Genomic DNA, 16746 nt, shown 5'->3' on the forward strand with positions numbered 1-16746 from the left:
AAGCAGACCTTCTTAATAATAAAATACAGATAGAGACAGAAACACAGCAGAGCAACAAAGAACATAATGGAAGATACTTGAAGCTATTTTGACATTTTTTCCTCTTTAAACAATAGAATTTACGTAAATTTGTAAACTAGCCTGAATACATTCATGAGATGAGGGAAAACAACAAGAAATACTGCTTAAACTAAAGGCTAATGTAACTCTTTCAACAACTTAACACCAGCACTAATAGAACAAGGACACGAAAATTACTGTATAGCATATATCAAGTAATGGCTATGATGGCATCATCAGTGTCAGTGGACAGCATCCCTTTGAATTCTGTAGGATGGAGATATATTTGACTGGCTGTGTGATGCTGGCATACTGCTTTTGCTAGAAATGATATTTATTTTGTTTTAAACATGATTGCTGTGAAAAGCCTTGGAACTTGAAATACAGCTTTCTGAACAGCAGACTAAATGTAAAAATACCTACAAATTCAAAGTGACTTCAGTCAGCTAATATTTACGTCTCAAACTGTGAGGCATCATAAGCACCTCTCATTTAACATCTAAATTCTGAAAACACCCCACTATATGCATCTTAAAGTCTGTAACTGTCTAAACTGCCCATCTAGAAGGTCTGCAGGACTTACAGTGCTGTTCACTAAATCCAATTCTCGTGCCAGGCCACCAGTAGCTGCCCCACTGCATAGGAAACCCTTAATGCCACCCAACTCGCATTGATTATCTCAGCCCATGGCTAGAGAACCTACACTGCTGGGAAAAATTGAGCAAAAAATGAGCAAAAGAATGAGCAAAAAATTGAGTTTATCCATATATAGGAAAGGACAGACGAGAGTTGCAGTCTTTTTGACAGCAACCAGTAACATTAAAGTGGGAGTTAAGAAAGACAGGAATGAGAAGAAAACAGAATGGTTAATGGAGATATTATTGGGCAACACCAGAAATTTGGCCAGGGAAAGATTGAGCAGATATGAACAAGGAAGGGTAAATAAAAGACCAGGATAGGAAGCTACAATATTCTCACCAAATTCATACTAGGGCAAGGGTCACTTCAGAGGAGCTGTGGGTGCATGTCTGAGAAGACAGTAAAAAGTGCAACATCCGCATATTTGTGCTCCAGCTTCCATGGTTTTGTATACATGGCCCACATCAAGCAGCATTGCCTCAAACTGATGCCACACATTTTTTATTTTGGAGACGTGCTGGGCCCAGAAACCAACACCATGCTTGCAGTTTGCATGAACGCCACACTTAGCACATTAACAGCTATTTTCCCCAGTAGATCTGTTCTTTAGCTTAAGTCATTTCACTGCTTCCAGGACCAACACAGAGGTGTGGGTGGTTTTGAACAGCATATGAAACAGTTTAGCAAGTTCTCAATCAGTTCAGGGATTGTGAAAAGCGAATGTAGCGGCTGTGCTACATGGCTTGAAGAGCTGAATTCAGAGCTCTAGAAGTGCCAGTGAAAGCAAAATTTGGATATCATGAAGGTGGCTGACCTAGGAGTAAAGGGAGAAGTGAGCAGGAAATTAAACCAATCTGAGTTAAAAATGCAAAGTATGAGTGTCTCTGATATGAAATAAAGGACAGGAAAGGGTAATAAACAGAAGGAAAGCAAAATATAAGTTCCATAGGGCTGTGTTTTAAAACAGTTTCTGTGGCTGCACTTCTGAGTTTAAAGCAGTCCACCTTAAGCAGCAAGAGAGAGGGGATGGAGAAGTGCTGGACTGGAAAAGATTTGAGAGCTTGCTTCCCATCATTTTCAGACTTTCCCATATCTCAGAAGAGGGCACTGTGGGATGGAGAGCTACTAAACATGAGAAAATTCAGCCGAGTTCTCAACAGGAATTGCTATCACCATGTAATTTGCAATTAATTACTTCTTTTGTTTTTATCCAGGGAACCGTGTGTGATCTATTTGCTCAAATGCATGAGCATTCAAATGCAGAGCTCACTCATTCTCTGATGTCAGAAGAAATTCTCTACCCTTTTGACATATCACCATCCCTGACCACAGAGAGGTTTACAACTGCTGAGGGGTTTTATTCCCAAGGGGAATGCCTTTTCATTTTTACTTTTTTGCGCTGTATTTCTTATTAACAACGTACAAAGAAAATGGTCTTTATCCTTGCTGAGACATAATGCCTCTTTAGCAATTATGGTGAAAGGAGGTGAACTCTCAAAACAGATGAATACCAGATACAGTGCATGGACAATTAAACCCAAATTATATGAATTCTACATTTTCATGGATAACACAAATATTGTATCTGCTTCTGTATTGCCTTGCTTTTTATGTAGCTGTTTACACCTGTACTGCATGGTTCTAAACTGCAGTCATTCTGAATTGCACATGCCTGGTTTTGTGTATGTATGTGTATTTTATACTTTCTGGCTGTAAATGTAAATGAATGCACAATAGAAAAAAGCAGTAGTAAATCAGTCACTGGGGTTTTCCTCTGTGCTCTTTCCTTGATTGAAGCAATAACAAAGCTGGTCAGCTCCTGATGAAGTAAATTTACGCTACTGATCGGTTGAAACTAAGTATTTTGTAGAAACGTGGTAATTTCTGTGAGCGTTTGTTTGAGTAAGGAAACAGAGCATTTTTAAAAGAAATATTTTTATTTTTGTTTTTAAACTGATTTTTCATTTAATTTTATTTGCAGTGTTGTAGAACGTTTTGTTACATCCTGTGGTGCTGTAAAAATTAATAATGTAAACATTCATCTGAAGCACACCAACCAAGAGGAAACAAATGCTGAAGACCGCAGTGTTCCACAGAAACTTAAAATTTGGGATTTTTTTATTCCATTTCTGAATAGAAGATGAATATCAGTAACAAAATTGGGAGCAAGACATGCTGATTTAGAACTACCCAGGTCTAATTACTAATCCACCAGAAACTACTAAGACCCCTCCAAAACAGGAATTATTTGGTCCCTCAGATATTTTGAGATCTTCAGCAGTTCTTTCACTATTCCAATTCTGCTTCTAAAACATTAAATTTCTTTTGGCTTTCTGATCTCTAGAATTTATGTTCTACTCCATTTCTGGCTTGCCAGCTTCTTATTCTATTACTTTTTTCTTTCTCCTTCCCTTCTTATTTTTAATTTCTGATGAATCCAGCTTGGATTTCTTTCATTTGTTTTCTGTCCATTTTGACCTATCTGTCATCTTACTTCCATCTTAGCCCACCAGAATTGATTTTGTTTCTTTGAACACTTAAGCCACAGTCATATCCTACCTGCTTATCCCGTAGTTATTCAGTCATATAGAAGCATATAGCTATAGCAGTGTTTTGGGACTGTCGCCCTCCCCAGGGTCCTCCTGCTTAGTCCACCCCATCGCTCCCCACTCTGGCCTTATCCAGGTTTGCTTCCCAGTAAAACAATAAAGGACTGATGGAGGTGCAGAGCACCTAGATCCATTCCCAGTACATAACCAGGGTGACTGCAAAGATTTACAAGTGCTTGCTGCATCCAGACAGTTAGACAAAGCCATAATGTCAATTCCTAACATTTCGGTTCTTGGACCAGAGGCCAGACACAGGTGACAGGCACATGTGGCAGACAGAGGAGCTGTAGACAACATAAAAATGCATCCACCAACCCCAGCTAGTTGCGTTTTTTGGTGGTGCACTCGTGCTCCTCTCTCCTTCCTCATCCTCAGGCTTGTGAAGGATCAATATCAGGGTCTGATCCATAGGGCACGATGCAAGATCCAGCCTCCTGGGGCTGACAGGCAAAGGATCAACCTGGAAAACGTTTCTGGATCCCAAGGAAGGAAGCTGTTTGACACTGGCTTGAGAGGTAGCTTCAGAGCTTGGAGAAGTGCAGTGGTGTCTGTGAGGTGTCCTCTCAGAGCAAACACTTTGGTACCCCAGGGCGAGGGCAGTAGATGAGCAAGGCATTAAATGAGAGGGGAAGGGCTCATTTAGTTGGTTTTTAACGTGCAGCAACAGCCATAGCTCATTTCAGAGCCTCCTACTTCTCCACAGAAGCTTCCCTGAGGATGCATGTTAGAAATGTAAAAAAAAATATATTCCTGAGTTTTACTGAAACAGCAGAGCTTGTATGATAGCAGAAGTGTGTAATGAATGCTGTAATTAAGACTGAGGACTGCTGCTGCTTTGGGTAATTTATGGGAATTTCTTGTGTGGAGCTGTTTTTTGGAACAAAATGGACAAAGCTTAATCACATTTCATATTAGAGTCCCATTTATAAATGGTTAAGAAAGAATTAATAAATGATTAAGAGATGTTTTAATGAATGTTCAAATAGCATTTAAATCAGTAGGTCAACAGGGGTTAGATTTACATGATGTGTTAAGTCCAAAACCTCAGACTAGCTTCTATCTAAATTACCTCTTACTTAAATTTCTCCAGATCCTTCCATTCCCCCAGTATATGGTTTCTGCCAGTAGGTACGTCCACTGTCACGTACGCCTTGATAGAACCGATGGTCTCAGCATAGCTTGGATCTGTGCATGAGCAAGAGTGACAGCCTGCCACGTTTCAGCTGCAGCAGCAGCTCACCTGGAAAACGTTCTCAAGCTCCTCCTAAGCCTCTACCAAAGAGCAGACCGTGCCTCTCCCTCACAACCGCATCAGCAGAGTAGTTGCTTGGGAAGCAGACGGGTTGACCTCCCATTGGTTGACCTCCCATCGCTGCAGGAAACAAAACTAACCTTCAGACCCACCCTCAGAGGACACTGGTGGAGGAAGAGCTGCCTTCTGCCTCAGGAGGAGAGGTCTGTGAGGTGCAGAGGTGACCAGCCCTTTCCAGAGGACTGTAGCGTTTGAGAAAGGGAGTTCAGCTCTGATGCTCAGAAAAGGGCATGGCAGTACAAAAGGAAAAGGAAGACCAGGATTTGATGCCAAGGCAGTAGCCAAAGGAGACGGTGACAGGACTGCAGCAGCAGCTATTTGTGCTCATTCGATCCCAGCTAAATTCCGTGTTAGCTGCAGGAGTCATCTCACTTAGCTCTAGCCACACAAACTGAGGCACCTCTTCAGTCAGAGAAGAGCACCAGGCCTCTTTGAGAGGACATCCACCCCTTCTTCACCTACATCTTTACTGTTTTCCAGATCAAACAGTCTATATTTACTGTGAAGTAGAATACAAGGCTTGTTCCTGGCCTAACCTGTGCTAGGTATTTAATAGTTAGGCTGTTACACTGAGGAACATGGACCACAGAACTGCAGGCAGTGTCACTTCTTAGACAGCAGTGCTAGGTTACACTTTGCAGAAGTTAATCATTAGTAGCCTTCATCTAATTATCTGCATCTTGCTAAGCAATCTCCACATTAAATGCCTTTGATCAGATCTTCAGATGGTTTAATTAGCAGACTTCAGGAGCCCATGTCAGTTGTAAGATCTAAAATTCTGTCCTTTACTAATCATTAATAAGTATATCTTTCTGCCTTCCTCCATCACACCAGTGTTACTCTTCACTGCGCAGAAGGAAACACAGCTGAGCCGTTCTAATCTACATGTATTTATTAATCAGCATTTTTTCTATTGCATGTTTTTTGTCTGTGTTAGTTGGCACTAAAAATAAATATTTAACCTATGTCAGGAAAGACTCCAGTGGCATAATAAATACAATCGTAAGTCTACACTCATAAGCCTGCCTCCCCCATCTCTATACTCTCACATACTCTGTTTTATTGGCTGGAACTGTGCAGTCCAACATTTTGAATCTTGTTTTCTGGAAGCTGAGTTTTATGTCTCTGGGTGACATCCAATAGAATGCCACTATATCAGATGTTAGTGTTTCCACCCAAAGTTGTCCCAAACTGGCATTTGGAGAAAGATAGTGTAGTGGTTTTATAATAAAAGGACTGAGGGTCAAGACAAGAACAGAGAGGGAGCCCCCACCGACCATGGTCCCGGGCAAAACAGACTCAGTTTTCTTAAAACAAAACAATTTATTAACAGTTGCTTAAAAAGGACAAAGGGAAACAAAACCAGTTGCTTCAGAGGATAAAGAGAAAACAAGGCCAGATCTTAAAAACAACACCTTCCCACCCCCTCTTTTTTTGTTCCTGGCTCTACCTTCCCCCCAGCAGTGTAGGGGGACAGGGACTGGGGAAGTGCAGGTCAGTTCATCTATGTTGTTACTGCTGCTCCTTTCTTAAAGGAGAAGGAGTCCTTACACCATTTTCCCTTGCTCCAGTGGATCCCCTACTCACAAGGAAAATCCACAAACTTCCCCAGCAGCGTGAGTCCTGCCCACAGGACGCAATCCTTCCCCATCGGATTGCTCCAGTGCGGGCTTTACCAGAGTCTCAGATTCTTAGGGAGTTGTGGCCACTCGCTCCGGTGTGCGTCATCACACGGACTCTAGATGCCTCACTATCTCGTTGTGCATCCCATGCTCCACGACCTCTCTCAGGCTCAGGCATCTCCTCTCCAATGTGGCTCCTCCACGGGCTGCGAGTGGGTCTCTACTCCAAGTCCATCTTGGCTGCAGGGGGGTCACCTGCCATCTCACCACCAGCTGCAGGAAAATCTCAGCTCTGGCACACCTCCTCCCACTCCATCCTCACTGACCTGGTGTCGGTGTGGCCATTTCTCTCAGGTCTTAGTCCTCTCTGGGTGAACTCGGCCCAGCAGGCACCCCAGGAGCAGGTCTCTCCCCGAGTTCCCCAAGCGGCTCTGTCGCCACCATCTTGAGCGCGTGGTGCTGGCCCGAAGCAGGCAGCCACCTGGCCGGGGGCCAGGAATAGAGCACCTTTTCCTGTTCCTTTGTCCCAACTTAAATAGGGCAATTCGCAGAGGCGTGGATGATTGGCTCAACCTCGAGGGGGATGGGAGTCCAATCTGGTGGCACAGGGAGCAAATCCCCTCTCCAGAAACCCCTCCCCCACATCGAACTATCACAGATAGATGCTGCAGAAATAGTCACTCCATCTAAGGCAGGTATCTAATCTGTCTTTGACAGTTAAACCCACAGAGGTGTAGTCTCCCTCGTTCCATAGACTACTGAGAGAGTTTAAGCTTCTGAACTTGACCCCTTCAGGTCACATCCAAAGCGTGGGACCCTGGAGCACCTGCCAGAGTGGGCTCACAGCCAAGGCGAGCTGCGTTGTGGCCAGGCGGCAATGTGGGAGAGCTGGGAGCAAATCAATCCTCCCTCATCATCCATCCCCTGGTTTTGCAGTAAGAGAGCTCAGGCAGGCAGCGGGGGAGCTGCCATCCTCTCCCAGAGATCTCATGACCTTGACAGCAGGGCATCAGACCTCGAGAGAGAGCCTGCCTGCCCCACAGGTTAAGCTGAGTCGCCCCTAAATTAAATCCCTGGCGTTGTGCAATATGGATGTTTGAGAACCCCATCCTGATTCTTGCCTGTAGTTTCTTTTCATCCAAGCGTTCCCCCTGGAATTGCACACTGTCACCAATATTTTTTTGTTTTGTTAAATAAGACTTAAATCAATAGGCCTATTATTCCCTTTGCGCTTGCTCATTAGACAGTGTGGGAAGTTATGGCACACTAGTGAAATCACAGTCAGAAGCAGATTTGTGTCTGCAGGTTTTATCAACATATATAAAACTGACATTCAAAAGTGTGTCTAACTCTTTTATTATGAAAATTTACCTATCTTCTCCCCTCCTCCCACATCCAACAACAACAACAGGGAAGAAGTTTTCTTAGTCAAGCAACATTTGACACTCCAAAGTGCAAAATGGGCTTGTGAATGATGCTAATTTACCCAACAATCACTGCTCAGGCAGTTTTACTTGCCAAGGAAGTGTGACAAAGAAAATGCAATTGTTCAGGGAATTGTGCAAGTAATAAAATGTTATTTTACTGTACTTAAAGAAAATTAACAGAAGCAGGCATAGAATAGTTACATTGATGTTTTTAAAATTACCTAAGTGCAATAAGTGAACAGGGATTGAGGTAAAGAAAAGAAGGACTCTTTAAAGTTGATTACTCTGATGAGCAATTTTGTTCTTCAGCCCATTTGTTTTGGATAAAATGTCTGTATCTACATCTCTCTGTGTTTTGCTTTCCCATATTGCAGAGGTGTACTAGCAGTTCTCTAGACTCATTTGCCAGGACAATATGTTTTGGTGAATGGAAGACATGTCAGGGTCCTGCTTTGTTCAGCTCGAGAGCTCAGTGCCCAGGTTTCAAACATCTGGGGCCCACTGCCTCACTGAGTTTTCAGCCCCAAGACAGGCTTTTTGTTTCCCGATAAAGTGCGTGCAAGGAAAGGAAAATCCAGATGTCGAAGCGGAGCCAGAGAATGTGCCAACCATGTATCAGTGAGGACAATTGCCTGCCAGGGACTGAGCTCATGCCTGCTCCTGTTTAGTTCAACAGGCAAAGCCTCCAACACCACCTGGGCATACAGCTGAGCAACTTTCTTCTGTACTTATATGCCTGTCAGTGCTGTTCTGACACTGCCTATTTATCACCCACCTCTCCTGATATCAGCTAACCATTAAATGTCCCAGATGCCCATGTTCTGGCACATGAAATCTGTGATCTACTGGACCAACAGCTGAACCGCATTAATATAAGCGCTTAGATTGGAAGAAATTAATATTTACTTTAAGTAAAGGAATTTGAGACTGCAAATTTGAAACAGGCTTGCTTTTAATAAATAATTTTAATATATTTTCTCTCTTGCCTCCCTCTCTGATAATGACAAAATTAGCAAATATCTTCAAGACTTGGACTGGTCGAAGTATAAGGTTTAAAAGGTAAATCTACTTGCCCCCCTTGTCTTCTTTTCCTTCACTGGGCATATCCTTAAACCATTTCTGGTGATTTCAGGCGATTTCAGGTGGTTCAGATCAGTGGGTTTATGTTAGGTATTACTGCATTTTCTATTTGCAAAGCCAAAGCAATTCTTCAGCACGTAATAAACAGTTTTTGTGTAGAAAGCAGCCAGGAGCCATTTTGGTGGGTGAAAGAAACGAATTGCTTTTATAACTAAGAAGAGTAAAAAAAAAAGACATGACCTCTATGTTCTGATTTTTCTAAACCTGAAAGGCTGCCTGCTGATTCCAGGTAGCAGCCAGATCTCACAGCCTGGACAAATATATTCTTTTTCAAGTGATTGTCTCTGAGAAAGGACAAAATGCTCCAACTCTTTAACAACACATATATATATATATTCTTATACATATATATGAATAACCCCCTGATAGATCGTCAGCTATTATTTTCCAGGTACCAGCACTTCATATATGACAGAATACCGAGCACCTCCTCTCTTTCAGACAAGACAGAGCAGTTAATCTAGTATTTGCAGAAGTGTCTTTACGTCTGCACTCTCTTTCTAAACTCTCTGATATTGTAGATCTTGGTACAGTCATTTAAAACAGACAGCTACAGTCACTCACTATATCACTGACATGTTTCCTGGCTGCTGAATTCTGTTTTGCCTCATGAATTGCAACCGGCATTCAAAGATTTGCTACTGAGAATACAGAGCTCCTCGGGCTTTGTATTGATGGCACAACTGCATCCCTTTCTCAGGGACTTTCCCATCTTTCAAAGACTCCAATTTCTCCCCGAGAAAGAGATGCACATAAAAGTGTAATTCAGTTCCTTGGTTCCATTCCCATTACTGTTCATGTCAGGAGCCTTTCCTCACCTAGAACCACTCAGAAAAACACTTCTACCCACCAGCCCCTGTAACAGCTCAGCTTCTTTAGAGATTCATCAGAAGAGATCCTCTCCTCCTTATTGTAGTGTTTCTTCTCAACTTTTCCTTTGGGAGCTGCACTGGATCTGGCTATAGTGAAGTTCGCAGCAGCCCATGTGGTGATGTGCTCCACAGCCATGGCTCAAGGCACTGCACTGAGGTGGCAGTCTTCCTAGGAGACATGGGTTTGCATCCCACTCCCAAAAGGCATGTGATTCTTGATCCCTTTTCCCATGGATCCAGGGTGCTAGCCTGATGAATGCACACAGTACCAGGTGCTGGTGGGCACCGCTGACAGGACACCCTAACGTCATATAGGTATGGGGGACTGAGTGCTGAACTGGACGTTCTAAGACTCTCATATGAACTGGAGTCAGAGGCAGCCAAGCCATATGCCACAACCGACATTTCTGATGTTTTTTTTTCTCAAATCTTTTGTCAGCAGAGTGCAAGCCACAGTTTGCTTTTACATGAAAAGGTTTCCAATATTCCTGGAATAGACTGCCCCAGGGGTGGAAGTATTTGTTTGTCAAGGACTGATACAGACTGCACTGGAAGAGGGTGACACCCCGGAACATCTGCAGTACATCAATGACACCAGTGTGTGTGGCAACACAGCAGAGGAAGCTTTTGAGAAAGTAAAAAAACTAATCCAGGTCTTTCTGAAAAATGGTTTTGCCATAAAATAAAGCAAGGTCAAAGGACCTGCACAAGAGATCTGATTGCTGGAAACAAAACGGCAAGATGGCCATCACCACATCTCCATGGGTGTGAACCGTAAGATATCAACTATGTGCCCACCAGCTTACATCAAAGACGCACAACCTTCTCTAGACATTGTAGGTTTCTGGAGAACACATCTTCAGGGTTACAGTCAGCTTGTGAGCTCTCTCCGTCAAGCAACCCCAAAGAAGAACTATTTTGAGCAGCATTAATCCTTTGAACACATCAAACAGGAGACAGCTCACTCAGCAGCTCTTGGGCAAGGACCAGCTTTGAGACAAGTGCTCTACACTGCAGCCATGGAACACAGTCACACCTGGAGTCTCTGACAGAAAACACCACAAGAAACAAGAAGTCAACTTCTAGGGCTTTGAAGCCAGGGATATTCAGGATCTGAGGCCCACTATACCTCAAATGAAAAAAAAAATATATATATATTAGCAGCATATGAGGGGTTTCAAGCTGCTGTGTGTAGCCTGGGATCAGAGGAGGCACTGGAATAGGACACAGCCAGGATAGCTGACATGAATTGACCAAAGGGATAGTCCATATCATACGGTATCATTCTAGGCAATAAAAGTTCAAGGAAAGGAGGAGGAAAGAGAGGCATTTGTGGTTATGGTATTTGTCTTCCCAAGCAAATCATTGCATGTGCTGAGGCCCCGCTTTGCTGGATGCAGCTGGACATCTGCCTGCTATTGGGAAGTAGTGAATGAATTTCTCTTTTTGCTTTGCTTGTGCGCACAGCTTTTTCTTTCCCTGCTAAACTGTCATTACTTCAATCCACAAGTCTTCTTATCTTCCTTCTGTTTTCCCCCCCAACCCATGGGAGAGGGAATTAAGAGAGATGTTGAATGGGTGTTTGGCTACTGGCCCAGGCCAACCCACCACAGGGACAGTAGTACAAATAGTCTAGACTGGCCATTTATGACCTATGTAAATTCATGCTCAAAAGAGACACTGCAGCCAGATTATTAAGCAACAAGAGTCCTTCGTTCTTGAACCAACTGGCCAGATAAGCAAGTTCTTTCCTGTCAAGATTTTAACTCAAGCAAGGGACAGTAGCTGTCCCATGATGTCAATATCAAACAGCAACCCCATGTTAGTAACCATACGGTAGATAAAAGATACTCAAAAATACAGAAGCCTCGTGAGATTATTTAATTTCAAAGACAGAAGAATGAGAAAGCTACACAGAAGGGAGTCCAATGGATTGTCAGAGGCACAAAATGCATGTAAGAGGCCAAATTTATGGAATTCTTTACAGATTGCTCATTAGAGGCTCAGAATTCATTGCCCATGAGAAAAGATTACCATCTGACCACAGTAAAAGCCAACAGTGTTAAATGGCAGAGTAAATGGTGCCATTAGTGATAAAAAGGGATCTTTAGAAAAGGACAAAAATCTAAATGAGAAAAGTGAAAAACAGGTTAAATTCTAAAAGTTGCCTGTAAAACCTTATCAGATAGGTCAAAAAGACTCGTTAAAGAGCTAAAAAAATAAAAAATACTAACTTTTCCAAACAACAGTATCTGAAAGGTTGCCAGAGAACAAGCCAGTCTGAAAAGTCCTACTTATATCTGGAAGGATCACTCAAGGAAGATTAATCTGAAGGAGAAAAGATAAATGAACTCTTCCTGATGGTGTCTCTCCTGTAGGAGCTATTGGACTCACTGGCTCCAGAGCCCTTCCTCATGGGAATGATCTTGGATACATAGATATATTGGAGAAAAGTAAAATTCAACATGGATTTTTAAGGGAAAGAGATGCTTCAAAAGGTTGTTGATGATCTGATAAGAGATCAGTGAGCATGTAGAGAGGAGTGACATGGCTATATTGTGCACTTGAATCTCCCAAAACCTTTTGAAAAACTTGGACACTAAAATCTCTTAAAGATATTAAGCTGTTATGGAAGAAGAGAGAGGGAGCCCACTAATGAATAATTGTTACTTTAAAAGCTGAGCAGTCAAAAATTGTGTCTGGTTAGTTTTTACAGTGGGTGGAGGTTATCCCAGAGGGAGTAAGCTTCAGAGCTAGAGCCAGCTCTGTTCACCATATATTCATAAATGAACTGTAAAACTCTGGTAGTTACTATTCATGTAATTAATCTCTTTTAGTAAGGTGGCAAATTTTCAGCTGGTACAAAAGTGTTCAGGAAAATCAAACCTGAAACTGACCTCAGAGACTTGCAGAAAGCTCTCATGATACTGAGTGAGGGGGTAATAAATGGCAGAAGAGATTCAATGTCAATAAATGCAAAGTAATGCACATGGCAAAATAACAATCCTAACTATACATATGCAATGATGGGCTCTACATTAACAATTCATGAAAGAGGTCTCAGAATAACTCTGGATAATTTCCTGAAATGTCAGCTCAATGTTCAGTAGTCGGAAAGGCAAAAAGATGGTTAGGAATAGGAGAAAGAGAATGAAAACAAGAACAAAAGATCACTATGGCATAGCACAAAACTACCATTCACCTGCAGCTTTTCCGACCACTCCATCCCAAAATGAATGGAGCAGACGCAGGAGAGGCACAGAGCTATTGGGAGGCACAGACGCTGGAGACCATTAGCCACACCTGGGAGAACAGGTCTTTACTTGATGCCTGGGCCATTCCAACTGAGTTTCTCCTTTCTGCTTCCCGCAGCAAACTCATCTGCTATGTTCAAAGCAAGGGCAAAATACTTAAAACATTAAACTGCAAAACCATTGCTCATGTTTTAGTGCCCTCAGGAGCTGTGTTGTAAAAGATAAATCATCCACCAGAAATTTAAATCATCAAGAGTCACTTTCACTTGGTGAACTTGCTACTCTCATTCTGTCCTTCATAATCTTTCATGTTGAGACTGAAGAAAAAAGAGACAAAGACAAGAGATGTCCTAATATGAATTGCAAGTTAATGGGAGAGGGGGGCAAGATAGGAATAACATTTGTATGTTGTATATTTTAGAAGCTGTAAGGCTTTTTCTAAAATATTTAAATTGTATCCTGTCACCATTGAAGTAGTTCTGAAGTTTTCTGCAAGCTATGAGTTAATCTTGTACCTTTACTCTGACCTCCTTCTACTGCAGATAGTTGCAAAATATTAGTGACTGAGAGACAGGAGAGACTTATAATGACATAATCATAATCTGAAGTTGTTCTTTGCTGAATAAATATGACAGTAGAAAGTAAACTGGAAAGCTGATCTTGAAAAAGATCCTGGCTGAAGAATGAATACTTGGACAGTCCATAAAAAGTACAGGACATACAACTACATGAGAGGGAACAATACAGAAAGTATCTGTTACTGGAGGTAACAGTGTTGGTAGGAATGGCCAATGTACATATAGAGGAGGATCACGGAACTGCCTTCATCAGCATTTCAGAAAAGTAAAACCAGAGGCAGAGAGGAAAAGGACTAATATTGTCTCTTCATTAAATGACAACAATTTATCTATCCTGTTCACAATTGCATTTCTTTTCCTCTTCCTTTCTGGTCACACATGAATACCTGTTTTTTTGATACTGAAAATAAGAGGATTGTATCAGAAATAGGGTGGCCAGCAGAAATTATAAATGTTTTCAGTCATAGAATCATAGAATAATTTAGGTTGGAAAAGAAGTTTAAGACCAACAGTAAATCTAACACTGCCAATTCTACCACTAAACCATGTCCCTAAGCATCACATCTACATGTCTTTTAAATACCTCCAGGGATGTTGACTCCGCCACTTCCCTGGGCAGCCTGATCCAATGCTTGACAACCCTTTCGGTGAAGAAATTTTTCCTAATACTCAATCCAAATATTCTGCATGTGCATAAAATTCAGGTAGCCCAGTACTGCTGCACAATTTTTGTGTTTACCTAGTCCACAGGTTTGCCTAACCCTTCAAGAAAAAAATAAAATCTTGCCTTCTAGAGACTAAGCAAATAATCTACTCTTAAATACGAGAACATTAGCACTGTATTCATTTCCACATGACATTTAAGACTGTAATCCATGCTGTGCGGTGTCTGGGGGATCCTCCTTTCCCAGTGACTCATTTTACTTCCTGCTTGGCCTCTGAATCTAATTGACTCTTCTAACTAATTTCATTTGGATTGTCATTATGATTATGACATTTAACAAGATCCCTTTTATGTTTAATACATTTAAATAGTAAATTAAAATAAGAGCTGGCCACTACTGATGTTTGCAGAATGTAGGCATTTGCAGTTATATTTTTCATGCTCTATGAATTCAGATGGTTGGAGAAGAGTTTTTGGCAGGGGTAACATAGGGGTTTTTTTGAGGGTTCATTTCTTATTTACTTTCTCTCTGTGAAGAACTTACAGGCAGGGTGTGAGTCTAAAGCAGAGATGACCCACATACAATTTGTTGATCTCATTAATCACTGAGTTAAGTGGTTGAATCTATTTGATTGCAATTACAGACTCTCCCTCTCTCTCATTAATCATGGCAATAAGACCCTGATTTTCAAAGGTATGTGGGTGACTAACTTTTTCTGAAATCAGTGGCAAGAGTCTTCTCCTATGTAATTTATTTGAATAACTGTAAGTCATTGTTTTGTTTTCACACAATTCGCATAAAACCCAACAGACACAGGGTTTTAGCTATGGCTTACTGACTGCACAGTTCAAGAAATCCGAGGATTTATTCATGTGTATAGATGAGAAGCTGAAACAGAGAGAATAACTACACAAAACATAAGTCCTAAAATTGCTTCCTCTCAGGAATAACATTTTGACTGCTAGATAAATTACACTGAGTTTACACTTTTGTGAAGCAATCATGACATCCAGTGGGCATCCCCCTTACTGCAAAGCTCCAGTACTTGACTTCACAACAGCAGGACAGTTGGCGGGTCATGAGTGGAAAACACCAAGAAAATCTCCAGGGAAAGAACATTTTCTTCTTTCTTTCTTTCTTTCTTTCTTTCTTTCTTTCTTTCTTTCTTTCTTTCTTTCTTCCTTGAACGTTTTCCAAGTATTCTTCAGATACATTTCTAATTATTAACCTTGCTGATTGCATTAATTATTAAACCGTATTTCCAGATCCTAGGATCACAGCGCAGAAAGCTGCCTGGCATGCTGAGCCCTATAGACCAGTGGTTTTGCCCCAAACTCAGACTAAAGGCCTGGCCAGAAGCAAATCCAGAACTCACAGGGCTGTCACAGGTGGTCCATGATATTCTAGTCTGCTGTGAGTTGGCTGTAATAACTGCTGTCTTTGCACTGGCTACTTCTTATCTTTCACTAAACTACTTCAGTGAGGTCACCGGCATTGGTGCGGGGGCGAGAGAAAGAAGAGGATTTTGCCACCTGCTTGGGTCAGAGGGTCACTCTCTATGGGAGCAAAGATATGGCACATCATGCATCATAATGAGGAATCCATGATATCTTGTGGCTGTCATTGCTATAGCAGAGGGATGAATTAACTGGATGTGGGTGAGCTGATGAATTTAAAGGCCTTTAAACATTAATGTTTCTTCTTCTGTAATTTGTAGCACCATTTAATATGTGCACGCATTTCCCCGTCTGTAGCTGCTGCTACATCCATCACTTCCTATTCTTTTCCTGTCCAAAAGTTCACAGTTGCTGTGCCTGTGTTATTGCCACCTACTCAGCAGCACAGGGGTGTCTGCAGTCCACTGGCCATTATGCGACAGGTTCTACCTCAGAGATAAAGACATCCATCTCACTCCTCAGTTTTTACGTTGTCATTTTGGTCAGGGTGAGGTCTGGAGCAAAGCGCCCGACTCAGCTTGAGCCCATCACCCTCCCTGGCCAACTCCTGTTGAAGTGACTAAGGCTGTGCTGGGTTAAGTTAGCATCTATGTAGTCATCGTCTGGTTTCAGCTTTAACTCTGAGGGCAAAGGAACTGTGCACGCCTCACACACAGCTCAAAAGAAATTCCCAGGCTCCATCCAGCTGGCTACTCAGGGATGGATTTGACTCATTCTTCTGCCATCTGGCAGACATCCAGTTTTACTGCACTGTACTGGTTCCCTTTCAGAAGGTTATCTTCCCAATCAGTCTTAGGCAATTCGTTAAAAATATTATAGCTTAAATCCTGAAAAAAAACTGCTGGGTCCACCAGGGAGGTGTTGGTAGGAATCACTGAGCATCAACTCCAGCTAATCCCTGTGGACAGACCTGCCTACTGGATGCTGCATAACTGGGAGGATGGGCAAGTCTTAAAGGGGAGACAAGCAGTGACTTAGCAGAGGCAGAACGTGTGAAGCCCACTTGTTTCTCTTGACCTGCTCCACTTCACCATTTCACATGGCCAGCAGTGGAAGCCCAAAGGCCACACGAGCAGCCACCTGTACCCCTCGCACACATACGTCCCCACCG

The sequence above is a fragment of the Tauraco erythrolophus genome, chromosome 1 (genome assembly GCF_009769465.1).
Source record: "Tauraco erythrolophus isolate bTauEry1 chromosome 1, bTauEry1.pri, whole genome shotgun sequence".
In the NCBI taxonomy this organism is placed as follows: Eukaryota; Metazoa; Chordata; class Aves; order Musophagiformes; family Musophagidae; genus Tauraco; species Tauraco erythrolophus.